At 35.2% G+C, this 24881-nt stretch overlaps 2 long non-coding RNA genes across 2 annotated transcripts; one reads left to right on the top strand and one right to left on the bottom strand.

Annotated features, from left to right (window-relative positions):
- Positions 1-1814: 1814 nt before the first annotated feature.
- LOC136036172 (uncharacterized) lies at positions 1815-16179 on the bottom strand. The gene is made up of 2 exons (XR_010619652.1): positions 16019-16179; positions 1815-2004 (listed from the first exon to the last, which is right to left on the bottom strand). It is a non-coding gene; the product is annotated as an uncharacterized LOC136036172 (long non-coding RNA).
- Positions 8466-9843, top strand: LOC136036616 (uncharacterized). Its single transcript, XR_010619755.1, has 2 exons — positions 8466-8985; positions 9716-9843. It is a non-coding gene; the product is annotated as an uncharacterized LOC136036616 (long non-coding RNA).
- Positions 16180-24881: the final 8702 nt, after the last annotated feature.

Genomic DNA, 24881 nt, shown 5'->3' with positions numbered 1-24881 from the left:
GCTACTACAAGTACTACTTAATGCAATTAGTACTAATGTTAATGGGACATTTTAAGTTATGACTGATTTTAACTGTTTGAATCTGTGAATACTTGCAACTGCACGTGCTTGTGACTGTGACTGAATGCGATTAAAACCTCAACTACTTGTAAATACAATTGCCAGTGCATATGACTTTGACTGCATCAACTACCTTACTATAGTAAACAACAAGCCAATCCCTCAGAACTGGAGCAGTGCCACAGAGGCAGGGATAGACTGGCTGGCAAGCTCCGTAAAAGAAATAGATATACATATGCCTGGGATCATGGGTTTTCAACTGACTTGGTTACAGAACTGAATCTATTCAATGCACATTTACAAGCGAAAAATAAATTTACATGCCAGAGGCATTCAGATTTCGAGGCATTTGTAATGAAACTAGCATTATTTATCAAGCATATCGATGATAGAAAGCTTGATCATTTTACAAATTGTAAGAAATCGGTAGAAGAAGCTGATATATATTTTGTTCGGTAAACTACTAAAATGAAAATTGCATTAATACAACTTCAAACTGAATTTGAAAACCGTTTTGCCACTTTCAAAAATATCTCACGTAAGATGGATATTTTTCCAAAACTCCTTCGCAGTGGATGTCAATAATGTGACAAATACTTTGCAGATAAATGTGATAGATTCACAAAGTCATACATACCACACTTAAAATAGCTTTTGAGGACAAAAATCGATGGATTTCTATGGAAGTTTGCCCTCTGAATACTACAAGGATTCAAAAAAGTTTGCTCAGCAAATAATTGCTATTTTTGGTAGTACATATATTTTGAAGCAAACTTTTTCAGTTCTGAATTAACGAAAAAACAAACACTGTTCTCGATTATCGGATACACATTTAGACGCAATACTAGGCGTCTCTACTATAAAATACAAGCTAATGTAAAAAAAAAATGCAAATCAAATGCAACAACAAAAATCTCATTGATTGTAGTGATTAATGTAATAAAATATGCATTTAGCGTTTTATTTTTAAACCAAAAATATTTGTATATAAATAGTAGATACACTCTAATCACTGCAGTAAGCCTAGAGTAATACATTACAGTGTAACGACATGTGACCAAAGTGCGGCCCGCGTAATATTTTATCCAGGTAAAATTTGGCCCTTAAAATTCTACGTAAAATGCACGTCAAATTTTGGTCCTTTTACAACAACAAGGTTGCCGAGCCATGGCTTAGACGACGCTTGAAACTGAATTCTCTTCGTTACTCATTTAGTCACTTTCATCTGATTGATGAAGTAATAGCTTTTTAACATTTGCCTTCATATTAATTTTAGCTTGTAAGTATAAACTATAATCCAATATTAATTATAGAAGTAGTGTATATTTAGATTGAATAATTAAAGAAAAGAAAAAACTGATATTATTTCTCCTTCCAGGCGGTCAGAAAAAACAGATATGTCGAAACTGAAAACATTGTCATAGTTTAAACATAACCTTGTCCTAGCTTGAACAAGGGTCCTTTAGATCGGCTTATTTCACTGATATTCCACTTGACTATCATAGGTTAGTATTTCTGCTCAATTTTGAAAAGTCCGACCAATCAATGGTGTTGCATTAAAAAAAAAAAAAAAAAAAAAAAAAAAAAAAAAAAAAAAAAAAAAATTAACGATGGATAAGATCATAGAAGTTACTATTCGTTATATGGCTCTTCGGTAGATTTTATATCCGCAATCAATTTCAACAACGCTCACTTTTTCTGCCAAAAGATATCAGACTCTATTTTATATAGCCTAGATAAAAATTAATTAATGCTTTGTTCAGAAAACTACATTTTCAAAAAGCCTCGTTCGACAAAAAAATTTTCATAAAAATTTATACTCTCTTTCGTGGTCCTTGGCCTAACAACAGAAAGGGCCTTTTCAAAATGTCTCACTTCAATAATGGTTGCGTTAATATCTTCCTGTAGACAAATCAAACCAGCCTCTTGACAGACAGCACACACCTGAAAACACAAAACATATATACACAAAAAATCACGTTATTTAGTATTTCTTATGCAGCAGTTATTTTCTAGCTTCTCTTGGATCTAAGAAACGCGCAGACACAACGTCACAGAGAATACAGGATTGTAGGAATGAAAGACAAACAATTATACATAAATATCTACCAATCGAAGTAAGGCGATATATAGGGGGGATGCGTCAACATCTAACTAAAAAGCCTAATTGCCAAAATGTTGGAGTGGTTGTAAAAATAGCTGCTGCCTGAAAGAATAAGACAGGGAAATGAAAGAATAAGACAGGGGAACGAATCATCCCGATTCATACAGTTGCAACCATCATCAGAATGGAGGAAAAAGAACCAAGAAGAAGCTGATTAGTTGTCAGTGTGAATTTAAGGGCGATTTTCTTGAGATAAGCATTCCAACTTTGGCTTTAATTTCTTGGGCAGAATTATTAGCAACATTATTTTTATGAAAATTTTGTATAGCATGGATTGAGCCAACAGCAAAATGGACTATATCCACTTAAATATCAAGCGCTATAGGATTTTTCCACAGCCTATCTGACCAAGTCTATTTTTTACCCTTTTTCTGTCATAGCCCTTGATTGGCGCTTGATTTTATAACACATTAGTGGAAATAAGTGCTGCTTAGCAGACCTCTTGGCCCAATAAAGCTCACATTTGGGGATTAATTTCGCCTCCCTTTGCTAGCTATGTTCGGTAGCTCCAGACTTCGGCCTCACTCTGTTCGGGCCTCTGTTATACATATTTAAATGTTTACTTATTTAGATCCTTCAAAAGAAAATTCTTCGAGCCGAGAAAAATCTTGGCTCGTAGTAAGCGCGATTTGTGACCTTTTCGTCACCTTCCCCTGCTCCCTACTGGTCACCAACTCAGACTTTTTAGCCCAGTAAATGGTCCTCACTTGATCAGGCGACTTTTGAATTCGCGAACGAGATCGCGTAGGATTCATTTTGCCTCTTTCCACTTGTCTAGCTCGCCATAGCTGGCATCATAATCCTTCGACCCTAGTAGAGCCTCACTGGACCTCCCTTGCAATGTTCAGATGCTATACTTACTTCAAGAAAATTAGCAATTATAATCAACAGGAAAAATAATTTATCGTCCGTATATCCCAAAAATCACAACGAAATTAAAAAATATTTGCCCAAATAATAATCTGTATGTAGTTTTCACTAATAACTTTGAGGTCAAAAATTTTTTAAACTCCGGTAAAGATAAAACCCCAGTTACTCGCCAAAGAGGGGTTTATCAAACACCATGCGACTGTGGAAATTACTACGTTGGCAGAACTCATCAGAATCTAGAAAAAAGGCTACACCAGCATAAAGAAGACATAGACAAAGCATGAATTTCTGATAGTTCTAATAACTTCTTTGATTCTGCTTTAGCTTGTCAAATATATGACAATCCCAGCCACGCAATACTTTTTGAAAAATCTTCTCTCATTAGTAATAATTAGGGGATAAAATAGGTGGTTAGGGATCGATTGAAATTAGTCTCAAAATAAATAATAATATTTCTTTAAATAAGGACTTAGGGGAATATTCACTAAATTCTATGTACTCAAGTTTAATTAAAAATGATCTAACCAAATATTTTACTAAACCAATTTACAATAATATTGAACCCATTACAAAAAGGCCTTTAAGGCTAGCTGCCAAAAAAGCAAGATTAGCTTTGAAAGCTTGCATTTAATGTATTTATTTTATTTCGTTTGGGTGAATTTATCATCTCGAATCATTTATTTATCAGACCTGGTTGAACTTCGTTGAAGTAAGAATACTAGGGCTGTTTTAAGAATTTTTTATAAACATTTTTAGTTTTAAAGGTCGCATTTTTAAGTAAGTTTACATATATATATATATATATATATATCTATATATATATAAAAATAAGTTGTCTGTGGATCTGTGGATGGATCAGGTGACGTCACCTGAAAAAACTGGATCAGGTGACGTCAAAACTGAAAAAACTAAAAAAAGGCAAAAACTACAAAAAAAACTAAAAACTAATAAAAAAATAAAAAAGCTAAAAAACTAAAAAAACTAAAAAAAGGCAAAAACTACAAAAAAAACTAAAAACTAATAAAAAAGCTAAAAAACTAAAAAAACTAAAAAAAGGCAAAAACTACAAAAAAAACTAAAAACTAATAAAAAAAATAAAAAAGCTAAAAAACTAAAAAAACTAAAAAAACTAAAAAAAGGTAAAAAACTAAAAAAACTAAAAACTAAAAAAAACTAAAAAAAAAGGAAAAAACTGAAAAATAAGCTAAAATAAAGGTAAAAACCAATAAAAAACTAAAAAAAAAACTGAAAAAACTAAAAAAAGGCAAAAACTACAAAAAAAACTAAAAACTAATAAAAAAAGTAAAAAAGCTAAAAAACTAAAAAAACTAAAAAAACTAAAAAAAGGTAAAAAACTAAAAAAAATAAAAAATAAAAAAAAACTAAAAAAAAGGAAAAAACTGAAAAATAAGCTAAAATAAAGGTAAAAACCAATAAAAAACTAAAAAGAAAAAAAGGAAAAAACTAAAAAAAATTTTCATCTAAAAAACTAAAAAAAACTAAAAAAGGTAAAAACTAAAAGAACTAAAAAAGAAAAAAATAAATGACGAAACTCAAAGAGAAAGCGACCAGGACAAAAGGAATGTTCGATTAGCAATCAACAAAGCACCGGGACACAGGGAGTATAAATGACGACCAGGACATAAGTAAAAAAAAAAAACTATCTATATATATAAAAATAAGTTGTCTGTGGATCTGTGGATCGTGGATCAGGTGACGTCACCTGAAAAAACTGGATCAGGTGACGTCAAAACTGAAAAAACTAAAAAAAGGCAAAAACTACAAAAAAAACTAAAAACTAATAAAAAAAATAAAAAAGCTAAAAAACTAAAAAAACTAAAAAAAGGCAAAAACTACAAAAAAAACTAAAAACTAATAAAAAAGCTAAAAAACTAAAAAAACTAAAAAAAAGGCAAAAACTACAAAAAAAACTAAAAACTAATAAAAAAAATAAAAAAGCTAAAAAACTAAAAAAACTAAAAATACTAAAAAAAGGTAAAAAACTAAAAAAACTAAAAACTAAAAAAAACTAAAAAAAAGGAAAAAACTGAAAAATAAGCTAAAATAAAGGTAAAAACCAATAAAAAACTAAAAAAAAAAACTGAAAAAACTAAAAAAAGGCAAAAACTAAAAAAAGGCAAAAACTACAAAAAAACTAAAAACTAATAAAAAAAGTAAAAAAGCTAAAAAATTAAAAAAACTAAAAAAAATAAAAAAACTAAAAAAAGGTAAAAAACTAAAAAAAAATAAAAAATAAAAACACTAAAAAAAAAGGAAAAAACTGAAAAATAAGCTAACATAAAGGTAAAAACCAATAAAAAACTAAAAAGAAAAAAAGGAAAAAACTAAAAAAAATTTTCATCTAAAAAACTAAAAAAAACTAAAAAAGGTAAAAACTAAAAGAACTAAAAAAGAAAAAAATAAATGACGACACTCAAAGAGAAAGCGACCAGGACAAAAGGAATGTTCGATTAGCAATCAACAAAGCACCGGGACACAGGGAGTATAAATGACGACCAGGACATAAGTAAAAAAAAAAATTAACAAAACTAAAAAGAAGGTAAAAACTACAAAAAAACTAAAAAGAAAAAAAAACTAAAAACTAATAAAAAAAACTGAAAAATCTAAAAATCTAAATAAACTAAAAAAGAAAAAAAAAGGAAAAAAATAAAGGAGAAAAACAAAACTAAAAAACGAATGTATATACAGACCGGTACACCGGGATACAAATGACGACCGGGACACAGGGAATATAAATGACGACCGGGACACAGGGACACAACTACAACGGGGACACCGGGGGAAACAGGGGGATATAAATGACGACCGGGACAAAAAAACTAAAAAGAAAAAAAAACTAAAAACTAATAAAAAAACTAAAAAATCTAAAAATCTAAATAAGCTAAAAAGAAAAAAAAAGGAAAAAAATAAAGGAGAAAAACAAAACTAAAAAACGAATGTATATACAGACCGGGACACCGGGATACAAATGACGACCGGGACACAGGGAATATAAATGACGACCGGGACACAGGGACACAACTACAACGTTGCATGTGCAACGTTCCATTATATGTTGCATGTTCAAGAGTCGGTAAACCTGACAATCTATTTATATGCAAAGACAATGGGACAGCAAAGAATGTTGTATATTCGCAAGTTTTACGTAGTTAAAACCATATATATATATATATATATATATATATATATATATATATATATATATATATATATATATATATCAACAAAGCTCAAGGGCAATCATTAGAATCATGAGGTATAGATCTGAATACAGATTGTTTTCCCATGGACCATTATATGTTGCATGTTCAAGAGTCGGTAAACCTGACAATCTATTTATATGCAAAGACAATGGGACAGCAAAGAATGTTGTATATTCGCAAGTTTTACGTAGTTAAAACCATATATATATATATATATATATATATATATATATATATATATATATATATATATATATATATATATATATATATATATATATATATATATATATATATATATATATATATATATATATATCAACAAAGCTCAAGGGCAATCATTAGAATCATGAGGTATAGATCTGAATACAGATTGTTTTCCCATGGACCATTATATGTTGCATGTTCAAGAGTCGGTAAACCTGACAATCTATTTATATGCAAAGACAATGGGACAGCAAAGAATGTTGTATATTCGCAAGTTTTACGTAGTTAAAACCATATATATATATATATATATATATATATATATATATATATATATATATATATATATATATATATATATATATATATATATCTATCTATATTCACAGGTGGGACATAGGGACACAACTACAATGGCGCGTAACTATTATGGCGCGTAACGACTTACGCGCGCGGGGGGGCTTGGGGGGGGCGCGAAGCGCCCCCACCAACTAGGTGTTGGGGTGGCGCGAAGCGCCACCCCAACAGCTAGTATATATATATATATATATATATATATATATATATATATATATATATATATATATATATATATATATATATATATATATCAAGGAGGCATATATCAAGGACGCCTCTATAAAGAGGCGACTTTATAGGCGACTTTATGTTTTCCAGAAACCACGCATAGCCACTTAAAATTCATGTTCTTTTTTTTTCCTAGACGCCTACAGGTCACATCCGACATCGGATCTGGGTGTACGAAGACTCATTCGATGCGGAATTCTCCGAGTAATTTTCCTGGAAAGTTTCGTAGGAAAATCTTAACCCCCCAAAAGTTTCGACCCTCCAACCCCCCCCCCCTTTTAACGTTGTCCGATCGGGCTGAAATTCACAAGTTAATGTCCCCTACGGCCCAGGAGCTCATCCGCGAAACAGCTCGATCCGATAACTCCTTCCCTGTTTTCCAGAAACCACGCATTAGCTACTTAATTAACGCATTCTCTCCATAAGAGCCCATGTTAATTTGAAATTTTTAAAAGTTATTGAGAAGTTATATTTACACACATGCAAGTGATTAGCTCAGTCGGTAGACCGTGGGACTTTTAATCCTCGGGTCAAGGGTTCAAGTCCCTTACAGGCGGATTTTTTTAACAACATCAAAATAAAAGTGTATGATTTTGATAACACCTGGACAGCTTATCAATTGAGAGATAAGAGAATATTAGCTTCTTACGAGCAAAAGAAACATTTCGGTCATTCTATCTATTTTTTTTCTATTTTATACAATGATTTAAAAGCGGGGGGGGGGCGGCAACCACCCAAGTTCCTCTCCTAATTCCTGTACGAGGAGTACAGGAATTATTAAATTACATCCACCATGGATTGTAGAAAAACGTACAGAAATAATATGAAAAAAACTTTGTTTTCTTAAAGAGTTAAAGAGGCTGCGTCCCAAAGTCGAACCTTAAAACGTACAGGAATTAGAAGAGGCAGTTGGGGGGCTGCCGCCCCCCAAACCCCCAGCTTTTAAAGACTCTTTTGTACAGGTTTTTTGTTTTTTTGCTAACCCCCCGCTCTTGGCTTCGGAAAGGCCCTCTTTTAATTAACAAAAAATTGAAATGAATGAATAATGGAATAACTTCGAAAAATGTTAAACACAAGAGGACAGGAGAGCCATTGCGCCGAAACTAGTAATTAGTAACAATGAAGTCCCCCCACAAAAAAACCTGTACAAAAGTCTTTAAAAGCTGGGGGTTTGGGGGGCGGCAGCCCCCCAACTGCCTCTTCTAATTCCTGTACGTTTTAAGGTTCGACTTTGGGACGCAGCCTCTTTAAGAAAACGAAGTTTTTTTCATATTATATTTATATATATATATATATATATATATATATATATATATATATATATATATATATATATATATATATATAAAAACTAAAAAAACTAAAAAAAGGTAAAAAACTAAAAAAACTGAAAAATAAGCTAAAATAAAGGTAAAAACCAATAAAAAACTAAAAAAAAACTGAAAAAACTAAAAAAAGGCAAAAACTACAAAAAAAACTAAAAACTAATAAAAAAAGTAAAAAAGCTAAAAAACTAAAAAAACTAAAAAAACTAAAAAAAGGTAAAAAACTAAAAAAAATAAAAAATAAAAAAAAATAAAAAAAGGAAAAAACTGAAAAATAAGCTAAAATAAAGGTAAAAACCAATAAAAAACTAAAAAGAAAAAAAGGAAAAAACTACAAAAAATTTTCATCTAAAAAACTAAAAAAAACTAAAAAAGGTAAAAACTAAAAGAACTAAAAAAGAAAAAAAGAAATGACGACACTCAAAGAGAAAGCGACCAGGACAAAAGGAATGTTCGATTAGCAATCAACAAAGCACCGTAACACAGGGAGTATAAATGACGACCAGGACATAAGTAAAAAAAAAAAACTAACAAAACTAAAAAGAAGGTAAAAACTACAAAAAAACTAAAAAGAAAAAAACTAAAAAAAGGCAAAAACTACAAAAAAAACTAAAAACTAATAAAAAAGCTAAAAAACTAAAAAAACTAAAAAAAGGCAAAAACTACAAAAAAAACTAAAAACTAATAAAAAAAATAAAAAAGCTAAAAAACTAAAAAAACTAAAAAAACTAAAAAAAGGTAAAAAACTAAAAAAACTAAAAACTAAAAAAAACTAAAAAAAAGGAAAAAACTGAAAAATAAGCTAAAATAAAGGTAAAAACCAATAAAAAACTAAAAAAAAAAACTGAAAAAACTAAAAAAAGGCAAAAACTACAAAAAAAACTAAAAACTAATAAAAAAAAGTAAAAAAGCTAAAAAACTAAAAAAACTAAAAAAACTAAAAAAAGGTAAAAAACTAAAAAAAAAAAAAATAAAGAAAAACTAAAAAAAAGGAAAAAACTGAAAAATAAGCTAAAATAAAGGTAAAAACCAATAAAAAACTAAAAAGAAAAAAAAGGAAAAAACTAAAAAAAATTTTCATCTAAAAAACTAAAAAAAACTAAAAAAGGTAAAAACTAAAAGAACTAAAAGAGAAAAAAATAAATGACGACACTCAAAGAGAAAGCGACCAGGACAAAAGGAATGTTCGATTAGCAATCAACAAAGCACCGGGACACAGGGAGTATAAATGACGACCAGGACATAAGTAAAAAAAAACTAACAAAACTAAAAAGAAGGTAAAAACTACAAAAAAAAAGAAAAAAAAACTAAAAACTAATAAAAAAACTAAAAAATCTAAAAATCTAAATAAACTAAAAAAGAAAAAAAAAGGAAAAAAATAAAGGAGAAAAACAAAACTAAAAAACGAATGTATATACAGACCGGGACACCGGGATACAAATGACGACCGGGACACAGGGAATATAAATGACAACCGGGACACAGGGACACAACTACAACGGGGACACCGGGGGAAACAGGGGGATATAAATGACGACCGGGACACCGGGACAGGGAATGGTCGATTAGCAATCACCATCAACAAAGCTCAAGGGCAATCATTAGAATCATGAGGTATAGATCTGAATACAGATTGTTTTCCCATGGACCATTATATGTTGCATGTTCAAGAGTCGGTAAACCTGACAATCTATTTATATGCAAAGACAATGGGACAGCAAAGAATGTTGTATATTCGCAAGTTTTACGTAGTTAAAACCATATATATATATATATATATATATATATATATATATATATATATATATATATATATATATATATATATATATATATATATATATATATATATATATATATATATATATATATATATATATATATATATATATATATATATATATATATATATATATCTATCTATCTATATTCACAGGTGGGACATAGGGACACAACTACAATGGTGCGTAACTATTATGGCGCGTAACGACTTACGCGCGCGGGGGGGCTTGGGGGGGGCGCTGTTGGGGTGGCGCGAAGCGCCACCCCAACAGCTAGTATATATATATATATATATATATATATATATATATATATATATATATATATATATATATATATATATATATGATGTTGTGCTGAAAACGGCCCTTGGACAAAGGGCCAAAATATTCACTGAATCTATTTCCACTGCCTTTAAAAAATTTCCCTATTGTTTCTAAGTTGTGTTTGTTCGTCGTTGTTTACTGACAAATCCTCGTTTTTCCCCCCTATTTGATTTTTTCATTTATTAAATCTTTTCTTACCTTTGTTTCACGCAATTTTGATTTGGTGTTTGCCTGTGTACTTAGTTTTGGAAAATGTTGTCACACGGGCACATTATTTATTTTCCTATCCTCACTAATAAGAGGATCTAGCCCGTTTTTTTTTTTAGGATTTACTATTTAGGGAGTTCGTCTCCAAAACCACGACTGAAACAATCCTTTACATCAAATACAGTCATCACAACTACTATAATACAGATATAGTATAACCGTCTTAAAACATAACAAAATTGACTTTATAAATCCAAAAAATTTTGCCGCTAAAACTTTCTTAAAACGTCCAAATATTTCACAAAAAAAGCTTTTCATAAAATTGACATTCTTCTGGTGTCTCAGATGTCTTCGGTTGTTGATTATAATTGCTAGTTTTCTGGAGGGCTTATCAGAAGCCTAACATCGTGAAATATTTTTGATTTTACGGGAATGTCTTTTTGGTCTACAGTTAATTGTATTATTGACAAAAGCAATGGGGTATCCGTTACCAAAAAGAACATCTCTGGTCAAATTTATTTCTGCATTTATGTACGAATCGGAGCAAATAAACAGGGTACGATTAATGAGAGAAGTTACAACTGCTCTTTTAACTTGTGGGGGGGGGGGGTGAATTAAAATCAAAATATCTTATTGTTTTGTGTTGGTTTTCTATAGATAGTAAAATCCAGTTTATTAGTTTTACTAGTAATAAGCACATCTAACAAGAGCTAAGAGCTCATATGGCACTTGTGACGAGGCAAGAAGAGCTAAGAGCCAAGAGCTCATATGGTATGAGCTCTAACAAAATTTTAAGAATCAATAGATTGATTTAAAAGGAAAATCAGAGGCTTAATGCCGGTCAGGATTTAAAATAAGAGCTCTGAGTCACGATGTCCTTCTAAATATCAAAATTCATTAAGATCGGATCACCCACTCGTAAGTTATAAATACCTCATTTTTTCTAATCTTTCCTCTCCCTTTAGCTCCCCAGATGGTCGTATCTGGGAAAACGACTTTATCAAGTCAATTTGTGCAGGTCCCTGACACGCCTACCAATTCTCATCGTCCTAGTACGTCCAGAAGCACCAAACTCGCCAAATCACTGAACGCCTCCCCCCAACTCCCCCAAAGAGAGCGAATCCAGTACGGTTGCGTCAATCACGTATCAAGGACATTTGCTGATTCTATCCACCAAGCTTCATTCCGATTCCTCCACTCCAAGTGTTTTCCAAGATTTCCACCTCCAACTCCCCCCAATATCAAAAGATTTGGTCGGGATTTAAAATTAGAGCTTCAAAGCACAAGATCCTTCTAAATATCAAATTTCATTATGATCTGGTCACCCTTTCGTAAGTTACAAATACGTCATTTTTCCAAATTACCCCCCCCCCCCAACTCCACCAAAGAGAGCAGATCCGGTCCGGTTATGTCAGTCACGTATCTTAGACAGGTTTCTATTCTTCCCATCCAGTTTCATCCTGATCTCTCCGCTTTAACTATTTTCTAAGATTTCCGGTCCCTCCCCCCCAACTGCCCCCCAATGACGCTGGAGCCGGTTAAGATTTAAAATAAGAGATCTGATTCACGAGGTCCTTCCAAATATGAAGTTTCATGAAGATCCGATCACTCCTTCGTACATTAAAAATGCGTCATTTTTTCTAGTTTTTCAGAATTACCCCCCCCCCCCACAATAGAGCGGATCCGTTCCAATTATTTAAATCACGTATCTAAGACTTCTGCTTATTTTTCCCACCAAGTTTCATCCCGATCCCTCCAATCTAAGCGCTTTCCATGATTTTAGGTTCCCCCCTAACCCCCCCCCCCCCCAATGTCAACAGATCCCGTCGCGATTTAAAATAAAAGCTTTGAGACACGATATCCTTCTAAATATCAAATTTTATTGAGATCCGATCACCCGTTCGTAAGTTAAAAATACCTCATTTTTTAATTATTCAGAATTAACCCCCCCCCCTCCCCAAGTACTCCAAAGAGAGCAGATCCATTCAGGTTATGTCAACCATGTATCTAGGACTTGTGCTTATTTTTACCATCAAGTTTCATCCCGATCACTCCACTCTAAGTGTTTTCCAAGATTGTAGGTTAATACCAAGTGCCTTAAAAACGGTAGCTTATTTTCAGTTTCAACTTATTGTGTAAACCGCAAATTACTATCGTAAGCATTAAGATGATCTTTTGTCAACCAGTAATATTGTATTCAAATCAAAACCGCCAATATAACAATCTTTTTCTTTAATTTTCTTGAGTGTTTGTTTTATGCGCCTTGTTACAATGACCTCTGGTCAGGTCATGTGTCTTCATATAACCAACCACACTTGAAACAATCCTCAAAAATATTTAATTAATAATTATGATTAAACCCTATCAAAGTCCCTTTGTCAGTCATTTGCAGGGATTAAAAGAAGAGAACGTCAAATCAGAATCAAACTAAAAAGCAAGATTGCATTTGAATAAGAGAATGAGTGTCCCAGCTCCCTTCTCCATCTCCAATTAGAGAAACGAAGCCTATAGATTTTTATGGCACTTGGTATTAACCAAGTGGCATATAGCGATCTCAAATTCTGTCGGCCTGTCTGTCGGTCTGTCAGTCTGTCCCGGTTTTGCTACTTTAGGCACTTCCAGGTAAGCTAGGACGATGAAATTTGGCAGGCGTATCAGGGACCGGACTAGGTTAAACTAGAAATAGTCGTTTTCCCGAATTGACTATCTGGGGGCGAGTGGGGGGCCGGTTAACTCCGAAAAAATAGAAAAAATGAAGTATTTTTAACTAACGACCGGGAGATGGGGTCTTAATGAAATTTGATGTTTGGAACGATATCGTGTCTCAGAGCTCTTATTTTAAGTCCCGACCATATCCCGTGACATTGGGGGAGTTGAAGGGGGGAAGCTAAATGTTGGAACACGCTTAGACTGAAGGGATCGGGGTGAAACTTGGTGGGAAAACTTAGCAGAAGTCCTAGATACGTTATTGATATAACCGGAACGGATCTGCTCTGTTTGGGGGAGTTGGAGGGGGGGGGGAGGAATTCTGAAAAATTAGAAACATGAGGTATTTTTAACTTCCAAAAGAGCGATCGGATCTTGATGAAATTTGAAGTTTGGAAGGATATCGTGTCTCACAGCTATTATTTTAAATTCCGACTGGATCCAGCGGCATTGGGGGGAAATGAGGGGGAACCTAAAATCTTGGAAAACGAAGAATAAGCACAAGTGCTAGATACGTGATTGATATAACCGGAACCGATCCGCTCTCTTTGGGGGAGTTGGGGGCGGGAGGGTTAATTCTGAAAAATTAGAAAAATGAGGTATTTTTAACTTACGAAGGAGCGATCGGATCTTAATGAAATTTGATGTTTGGAAGGATATCATGTCTCAGAGCTCTTATATTAAATCCCGGCCGGATTCGGTGAAGGGGAAGTTGGGGGGCGAAACCTAAAATCTTGGAAATGCTTAGAGTGGAGGGATCGGGATGAAACTTGGTGGGAAAATAAGTACAAGTCCTAGATACAGAATTGACATAACCGGAACGGATCTGCTCTCTTTGGGAGAGTGGGGGGGGAGGTTTAATTCTAAAAACTGGGAAAAATTGAGGTATTTGTAACTATCGGGATGAAACTTGATGAGAAGAATAAGCACAAGTTATAGATACGAGATTGACATAATTGGTACGGATCCGTTCTCTTTAGGGGAGCGGGGGGTTGTTAATTTGGAAAAATTAGAAAAATTGAGGTATTTTTAACTTAAGAACGGGTGACTGGATCATAATGAAATTTGATATTTAGAAGAAAGTCATGGCTCAGAGCTTTTATTTCAAATCCCGACCAGATCTGTTGACATTGGGTGGAGTTGGAGGGGGAAAACAGAAATCTTGGGAAAAGCTTATAAATGTCGTAGATGCGTGATTGACGTAGCCGGAATGAATCCGCTCCCTTTGGGGGAGTTAGGTGGTGGGGTTCAGTGCTTTGGCGAGTTTGGTGCTTCTGGACGTTCTAAGACGATGAAAATTGGTAGGCGTGTCAGGGAACTGTACAAATTGACTTGATAAAGTCGTTTTCCATGATTCGACCATCTGGCGGGCTGAAGGGAGAGGGAAAGTTAGAAAAATTGAGGTATTTCTAACTTACGAGAAGGGTGATCGGAACTTAACGAATTTTGATATTTAGAAGGACCTCGTGACTCAGAGCTCTTATTTTAAATCCCGACCGGCATTAAGCCTCTGATTTTCCTTTTAAAGCAATCTATTGATTTTTAGGATTTTGGCTCTAGGCTCTTCCGACCTCGTCACAAGTGCCATATGAGCTCTTAGCTCTTGTTTATTCTGATTTTGCTCATGCTTACCTGATGGAAGGACTTCTTTTTCGTATATTGGAACAGTTTTAAGTTAGAGGCACTATTTATAGTTACTGACCATGCTATATCAAATACTGGCTTTTAAGGAATCTTATACCACGCTATGCTGATGACGTAACTCGTCATATATACCTCCCAAAATAAAACCATCTTGGAAAGAGGCTCAGCCTACCTGTATATAAAGGGGAGAGGTATGAAGAACACCCACCTCGCAAAAAACATGACTAGAATCTATATTTCTTTTGTTTTTGACCACCTTCTCTCCTTCCCCTTCTCCTCTAACAGTCTGATTGGTGATAACCAATGACTCTTAACTCGATATGCGGAAAACAATAATTCGAAAAAATGTTCCACTTATGCTAATGGTTATAAAAGAGAAAATCCAAGAAGCGCCTCCTCCATACTGAGCAAAAATTTAGCTAATATCTGCTAACCACTATTGGAACATGAAAGAAGGAGAAAGAACCAAGCAAGTCAAAAATTCACACCTTTTCAAATAAAAGATTTTTAAAAATTGGTGGAAAGATCCTTTCTAAAAAAACTATAAAACGCGATCGCAGAATCTGCCATCTGACGCCTAGAGCACGGTAAACACAGAATGAAAGCCGCTCACTCATTTTGATTCTTAAAATCGGTAACCCAGCAATTGTTTTGGTTTTATTTATAGCAGATTTCAACTTGGGAAACACAAATCGTAAAAAAAACTTTAAGAACAAGAAGCCATCAAATGACCAATAGCAACTAGCAATATTAGTGTACTTGTTGCGAGACCTTAAAGACACGAAATGAAACAAATACAAAGATTCAACACGAAACACTCCTGAAAGCGAACAAAGCCAATCACGGATTTGAAAATAAAGCAATGAAAAAGAAACGCTATTATCAATATTGCCTACTATGAGCAAGATGGCTTACCTCTGCTCCCGAGTAATCATTTGTTTGACTTACAAGCCAGCCGATACTAACATCTTCGGATACACTCATTTTTCTTAACATAAGATTAAAAATAGCTTCACGGGTTTCGACATCTGGAAGCGGAACATAAACCACTCTATCTAAACGACCAGGTCTCATTAAGGCCTATAAGCAAGTTAATCATCAGGTGAAGGTTGCCTATAATGCACAAATCATTTAACTGGAACAAATGAGTGAAAACAGTTCTAACGAAGCAGTATTTTTTATTTGAACCTTCTCGTTATCATCATACTGACTTAGAGTCTTTGAATATTTCAGCTGAAAAATTTGGATTATTATTTTCTTTTGGAGTAACTAAAAAATTGCTTCTTTTCCTATGCAAAAAAAAGATACATTCAAAGATAGGGATATCATTAACAGCATATCACAGCAAAAAGCTGCAATTCGCCTATAAACTGGAGAAACCTTCCGAAGCCATGGAAAGACTACTGCTAGGCTTTGCAAACCTTACTTTTCTTGGCCTTAGTTAATAAAGGTGTAAACAAAACAAGTTGCATCGCCTATGTTTTTTTTTTTTTTATAAAGGTAAGTGTGTATATTTAAAAGAAACGAGAACATGTTAATTTGAAAAAAGAAAAAAATTCTCATATGTAAACAGCGATGTTGAAACATAAAACATACAAAATTTATTACTTCGCGGATAACGCAAGATACATATATATATATATATATATATATATATCATGAAAAGAGAAATCACCAATGCTACAGCACAAAAAAAAAAAAAGAAAAAAAAAAAAAAAAAAAAAAAAAAATGACCAGGGTAAAGGTCTGTCGGGGAAAAAACTAAAAAAATTTTCTCCACCAGCACTGGATCCAACCTGGAATAATATCATGAAAAGAGAAATCACCAATGCTACAGCACAAAAAAAAAAAAAAAAAAAAAGAGACAGAAGGAGAAAAGGAAGACTGTTTTCCTAAATTAGTGATTAATATAGACCAGCACTTGAATGAGGCCTTAACCCTACTCATCCATACAATCACATAGATCAAACAGCATAGCCACACACAATCAACCATAAAGAATAATCCATGGACAGGCAGTCATGTCGTCAATAAGTATAAGTCGTCATTTACCGAACAATAGAAAAAATAATATAGACAAATAATTCAGAGGCAACACCCAACATAAGGGCTCATCAGGAGAATACACTGGCCTATATAGGGTTTCGCCACTCTAAATTCTCTACCCAGCACAGTGTTGTGGCTACCACAGAATATCCATGGCATCCCCGCGTCAGGTATCACCCCCAAAATACACGCCTATGAAAAAAAAACAGCAAATGTAAAACAACCAAGTAAAACCAAAACAAGCTTATCTTGTTAATACATCCCTCCCTTTAGCAACAATAGGTAAACTAAATATTATAAATTTTACCAAATCACAAATATTAACACATTGCAAAAAACCTGAATGAACTAAACAATTATAGAATTCATCTTTACCATGTGGCTAATTTTTAAAAAAATCCGCTCAATTAGAAACACAATTCAAAATAAATGGCGCTGTGACAACATTTGTCGAACCTCCGAAATGAGTTAAAAATTTCTTTAAGTATTTCTAGATAATTCTTTTGATATTTATTTAAAAGTTCGTTATAATGAAAACTAAATTTTTTAAATTGCCAAGTTAATTTATTTGCAGAAAAACCTCTTGATATCAATTTTTGGCTTAAGATTTTACATCTATTTTTAAAGTCAATATAATTACTACAAATCCTTGCATAACGAAGTAACTGTGAGAAAAACGCTGAATATGTGATATTTGAGTGTATATTACTTTCAGGGAATGGGAAACTAATCACTTCAAAATCAAAATCATCCGTCTTATTATACATTTTAAAACTTAATTTATTATTATCACAAATATTAATATTTAAATCTAAGAAATGATCTTCATGACCAGCGCCATGACTAGGCTCAAGAATAAGCTCTGATGGATATATATTTTTAGAAATATCAATGAAATCCTTACAATTTAAGACCAAAATATCATCTAAATATCTTTTATTATTTGACAAAGCATGTTTTAAATTAATTGGATTATTCTTATCCATCATATATTTATATTCTAGTTGACTTAAAAACAAGTCAGCTATAAATGGGCTGGCATTCCCCCCCATGGGAATTCCCATAATTTGCTTGTACAAATCACCCCCAAATCTTATATAAGTATTGTATAAAACAAATTCCAATAACTCAAAAATCATAAAATTCAAAAATCATAAATCATATATATATATATATATATATATATATATATATATATATATATATATATATATATATATATATATATATATATATATATATATATATATATATATATATATATATATATATATATATATATATATATATATATATATATATATATATATATATATATATATATACTTGCGAATATACAACATTCTTCGCTGTCCCATTGTCTGTGCATATAAATAGATTGTTAGATTTACCAACTCTTGAACATGCAACATATACATGGGAAATCAATCCGTAATCGAATATTCCCTGCGTCCACGTCGTCATCTATATATCCCTCCTGTGCCTTCCGGCGTCCCCGTTGTACTTGTGTCCCTGTGTCCCGGTCGTCATTTATATTCCCTGTGTCCCGGTCGTCATTTGTGTCCCTGTGTCTCGGTCTGTAATTTCTCTTTGAGTGTCCCGGTCGTCACTTATATTCCCTGTGTCCCGGTCGTCATTTGTGTCCCGGCCTGTAATTTCTTTGAGTGTCCCGGTCGTCATTTATATTCCTTTTGTCCCGGTGTCCCCGTCTGTAACGTCATAAAGTCTTCAATGGCTATAGTGGTGCAGCCAGTTGAGGAAGTTTAACTTTTCCTGAGGCGCAACACATTCCCATTGTTTCACCATTAAATTTCAAGGCCTTGCGAGAGGGACGAATTCTAGACATAGTCCTGATTTGAACACATCTACTCAAGCTATAATCATCGACTGGGCTGTACCTGAATGCCAGGCGATTATCTCTTTGAGCCGCGAGCCTGTTTTCACGTTGTTCTTGTGATTCCTCGGCACGATTTTTTTTGGTAATTTCTCTTTGAGACGCAAGCCTGTTTTCACGTTGTTCTTGTGATTCCTCGGCATGCTTTCTTTTCTTACTTTCTCTTTTAGCCGCAAGCCTTTTGGCATTAACTCTTTGAGCCGCTTCCTCGGCTGTTTCTTCTGCCATTGTAGGATTTATACAAAAATTTCTCTTTGAATTAACTCTTTGAGCAGCTTCCTCGGCTGTTTCTTCTGCCATTGTAGGATTTATACTAAAATTTCTCTTTGAATCGCCTCCTTATATACTTATAATGACGTCATATGCAAAGCCTTATATACTTATAATGACGTCATATACGTACAAACATACAACTTATTTATATATATATATACTAGCTGTTGGGGTGGCGCTTCGCGCCCCCCCCCCCCCCAAGCCCACCCGCGCGCGTAAGTCGTTACGCGCCATTGTAGTTGTGTCCCTGTGTCCCACCTGTGAATATAGATAGATTTATATATGTGTTTCAAACTACGTAAAAATTGCGAATATACAACATTTTTGGCTTTCCCACTACTGGGAGCTTTCCGTTTCCAATTACCAGCAATTGATCTGAAAATGTTTGACCAGAGTCATCGTTTTGCAATCGGACACGCATATTTGTAGCTAATTTTAATATTTTTACGTGTGCCCATAAATTAGAATTTTTCAGGCAAGCATTCATTTCGTCTGCAGGAGTTAAACTACATAAAAATTGCGAATATACAACATTCTTGGCTTTCCCATTGTCTGTGCATATACAAAGCCGTATGTACTAATAATGACGTCATATGCAAACGCTCTTTTTACAAACAAACAAACATGCATACTTAACCGCTTCATTTGGTTCCAAAACTGTGTCGATTGACTTGTAAAGGGCTGCCTGGTCTCGAATCTTGGTCAAAACAATATTGTTGATTTCGTGGATGTCTATATTTTTGGGTGCGAGAATCGCTCTTTCACTTAGCCATTTATTATTTTTATAATTTTTTAGACTATTCGGAAATACTTTTTCAATCAATTCATTTTTGGACGTCACTAAATTACAGAAATCAGCAGGTAGTTGTATACGTCCTGAAATTGAGTATCGTATCATAAATGTCTTTTTGTTCCGACGTTAACTTGGAAATGTTATTTTGTACATATGACAATAGATCACTCGTACTGTAACTATGTTCACGATCCAATTCTACACATGTCGAAACAGCAGCGATACGGTTAGATGAAGGCATTCCCAAATCCTGAAGAGGTTTGTTTGCCATACGTACGCACAAATCTTCTATAATAACTAAAGTGTAGTTATAAATTTCTGATGTAAAATCAAAAGTCATATCTGACGTCTCTAACTGTTTTCGATGGAGTATATCTACGGACATTTTTGACTTATATTTTCCCCATAACTCTGTAGGAGCTGATGGAGAGCAAGTTGTTAAAAGGATGCCAAACAATGCACGAATTTCACTTGGGGTTGACGTTTCGCACGCGTCATTGATGCAGTTATCCCAGTGTTGGTCATTCTCCAATAAATTCAGAGCTTGGCATGCACTACGGTAAGTGTCATGTATAGTACCGTTTACAGTTCTCAAATACTCAAAGGATGTCGGACCGGGTACATTCACCAAAAGCAGGCGTAGAAAGAAGCATTCATGTTGATTGGGGTGACCGGTGTAGAGTCTTCCTATCGTGGTATCTTTGAAGATGGTAGGTTGGCCGTCGACTGACTTACCCTGTTTTCGACGTTCACATACTTTATTTTTATTATTCCACGTGTAATACGAAGGCACTTCAGTATACAGCAGTTTTTTTGCAAAAGAATCATTTTTGCAAGGCGAAAAAAAAGCTGTTAATTTTGTATCCGGTGGATTCAGGGCCCTTTGTTGCACGTTGGATTCCGAGAAATAAACACGTTGACCATTCTGTAAATGTACCGCTAAGTGAACAACAGCTGGACTACGTTCATGTATCGGAAATGAAAGAATTCGCCAAACAGCTTCATTACTGCTTATGTATCTTCCAGCCTGATATTGTACGATTTCGTCGAAATCTTTGATTTTGGGCTGCAAGCCAAAAACTGCCATGTCACTGCCTTTGTTGACGTATTTACATATGTATTTGATTGCCTTTACGGAGTTACAGTATTCAACGTTTATGTGTGCATTATATGTTTTTGATAATAATGGGGAATATGGAACAACCCACTGGTTATCTACTTCGATTGTGGTACCGTTGCCATTGTAGGTTCTTCAGTCATTTTACAATTAGAAATTTCTCTTTCAACGGTCTTCTTACAATTAAATATTTGTCTTTGAACGATATTCTTAAATACCTGTGTCCTGGTCGTCATTTATATTCCCTGTGTCCCGGTCGTCATTTGTGTCCCGGTATCCCAGTCTGTAATTTCTCTTTGAGTGTCCCGGTCGTTATTTATATTCCCTCTGTCCCGGTCGTCATTTGTGTCCCGGTCTGTAATTTCTCTTTGAGTGTTTTTCTTTTTAGTATTTTTTAGTTTTTTACATTTTTTTTTCAGTTTTCTTTTTCTTCTTTATTTTTCAGCTTCACTATGAAATACATATCGCCGAACCTTTGTTTTTTTAACTAAAATCTGGTAGGCATTGATGACCTTATCCAAGTCAAAATCCCAAACCCAATCATCATCGCTATCATTTTCAGTTTTGATATGTTTTGACTCTCGCTGTCCAGGTGGATCTTCATCTAACTGCGCGGTTTTGCGTTCTTTAGCCTCAAGCCTGTTTCCTTGCTGTTCTTTTGTTTCCTCGGCACGCTTTCTTTTCTGACTTTCTCTATCAGCAGCAAGTTTTTTGGCATAGACTCTTTGAGCATCTTCATCGGCTTTTGCCATGGTAAGTTCATCATTCATTGTAAACTTAAACATTAATAAATTTCTACGTGAACATATGTCTTAAATATCTTGAATGACGTCACCGTCAAAGCAAAAATGACGACAACTAATTTCATGACGTCAGTGGATACAGAAACATGACGTCACCTGATCCACAGACAGACACACAGACAGACAACTTATTTTTATATATATAGATATATATATATATATATATATATATATATATATATATATATATATATATTGACTTACTTAAATTAACGCTCTTGCTCAGCAGGGTCGCCAGTGTAGAGGGAACTAGTTGACAGCGCCGTCAGTCTTCTCCAAGTAGCCCTGTCCAGGGCTAAGGATGGGGCCTCATTTGGGTTGATCTTGCGGCTGAGCAGGCGTTGGTTTATAACATCAGCCCATCTAGTGCGTGGCTTCCCTCGAGAGCGTTTCCAGTCATTTTCCAAGGGACTGAAACCCGAGATTATCCTTGGGGGGGGGGGGGGGTACTTAGCGGGAGACGGAGTAAGTCGTGCCACCTTAGAGTAGGCGTCTACTTTGGTAGAGAGGTTTGCCAGCTTGAAAGTCTTCATGATCTCAGTATTGCAGATCTTGTCATACCATTTGAAGCCTTCGACTCGACGCAGGTGTCTGGTCTGAACGGCATAAGCCTTTCTTACCTGTGTCTGGGTTATCGGCCATGTCTCGGATGAGTAAAGCATGATGCTTGAGACTGTGGAGTTGTAAATTCAGGCTTTGATATAGCGGCTAATTTGCGGTTTATGGAAGACTGCTCTCAGGAGTCGTCCGAACACAGAGCTTGCCTTTGTTGATCTGGCTAGATTTCGGCGTCAATGTGCCACTTGAGGATATACTTGATCCGAGATGTTTGAACTGCCTTACCACATCGACATTCTGGCCGTTAATCTCAACAGTTGAGAGTAGTGCTGATGCGGTCTTTTCTGTGGGCATTATCTTCGTTTTCTTTCAGATGATTTGTAGCCAAACTCTAGAGGCTGTGGAGGAGAGCGTCTCGAGTGCAGACTTAAGTTGGTTGAAATTGTCACTAAGGACAACTACATCGTCCGCGAAGTCAAGATCGGACAGAGTTCCCCCGGCATAAATGATGACAAAAGGGTGGGCATGGTGCGTCTCGTTCAGGATGTGGTTGATGACACACTTAAACAGCTCAGGCGCAGCAGCGCATCCTTACCATGCTCCATTTTGTATGGGGAAGGAAGAAGAAAGCTTCCCGTTAACTAGGACGGCGCTTTCTGTATTGCTATAGAGTTCTTTGAAGAGGGTGACTATCTTTGTGGGCAGGCCCGCAGCTTTCAGGATTAGCTAAAGGGACGGTCTGTCAACAGTGTCAAAGTCCACTGTCTTCTCAACAATCTGTCTAACCATGTCAATCTGTTCAGTTGTCGATCTTCGTGGCATGAATCTGGCTTGTCGGGGGTGGCGCAAAGCATGTAGGAAACTTGTTAAGCGTTTCAGCAGCAGCATCACAAACAGCTTTCCAGGAACAGACAGTAGGATAATACCGCGATAGTTGCTGCAGTCCGTCTTACTGGCTTTGCCCTTAAACACTGGCACACGGATTCCTTTCTTCCAGCCTGATGGTATAATTTCAGTGCGCCAGATTATGCGGAACACCATCTGCAGCTAGAGTATCGGGGGTAGCGATAGCTTCTGCAGCAGCAGCAACAAGCCCTGGGTCAGTGCAATCGGGTGGATCTGAGTTGAGCGGAATATCGATGTGTTTCTTCTATAGAGCAAGACACTGTAACTGATCGTATATGGTTTCTCCATTCGCTGCTTTTAGGCTTGTGAACGCCATGGTGTTTTGGCCAGTCAGCTCACACAAGATCTTGAGTGTTGCGCCTATGTCTTTCTTTAGGGCACCTTGCTCGAGCTCAGTGGCTTTGCCTCCAATAAACTCTTTCTCGTCCTTACGAAGCATAGAGTTGTGCTGTTTGTTGAGCTATCTGTAGAGAGCCATATCTCCTTGTAGTTTCGCTCGCCGTCTCTGCTAAATCTCTTCGAACGTCTGGTTGTTAACCCACTCCTTCTTTTATCACTGCTTCAAGCCCACAACTTCTGTAGGTGCAGTGAGAACATTAACCTTGAAAGTGTTCCACGCTGAATCGCTTTCTGGACACTGCTGGAGGGCCTCAAAGCGGTTAGAGACCTTAACCGTATGCCGTTAACGAACCGAGGGATGTTGCTTCAGTCGATAGGTGTCTATCTTCTTGGAGAGAGAGGAGTAGCTCTTGTTGGCCCTCAGCCGGAGTTTAATCCTTGACGAAACAAGATGGTCGGTATTTCCGAGCTCGGCACCTCTGTATGAGCAGCAGTTCTGGACAGACGAAAGGGTCGTCGTACAATGATGTAGTCAAGCATCTTTTCTGTCTTGCCATCATTACTGTATAATGTGTGCTTTGCAATGTCTCTTCTCACGAACCTAGTATTTGTGACTGATAGGACGTGGGTGATGCAGCAATTGAGCGATCAGCCGCTCACCATTATCATTCTGAGCGTCAACCGTCACAGGTCCAACAGCCGCATTATACAGGCAAGAGCTGTTAGCGATATTAGCGTTATGATTTTCTAGGACTATGAAGTAGTCGTGCGGTGGCACGGAGGAGAGCTCGGAGGACAGCACCGTGTAGAAGTCGTCCTTATCTTCATCATCAGCCTCGTTTTGTGGTGCATAGCATGTAAGAACAATTATCATCCAGTGCTTGCCGTCAATTCTCGCTCTCAGTAGACGTGATGAGATATGTGTGAATGGTAGTAGGGCTTTACGGGCGAAACTGTTGAGAACAAGACCGACTCCCCCTCTTCTTTGGGTTCCGCCAGACCAAAGCAGTGTCCGTCCTTCTCCGACATCTTCTTCACCACTTCCGGTA

Source organism: Artemia franciscana, chromosome 15 (genome assembly GCF_032884065.1).
Source record: "Artemia franciscana chromosome 15, ASM3288406v1, whole genome shotgun sequence".
NCBI classification, from domain to species: Eukaryota; Metazoa; Arthropoda; class Branchiopoda; order Anostraca; family Artemiidae; genus Artemia; species Artemia franciscana.
The sequence above is the reverse complement of the archived record's forward strand: the minus strand, read 5'-3'. Positions and strand labels throughout refer to the sequence as shown.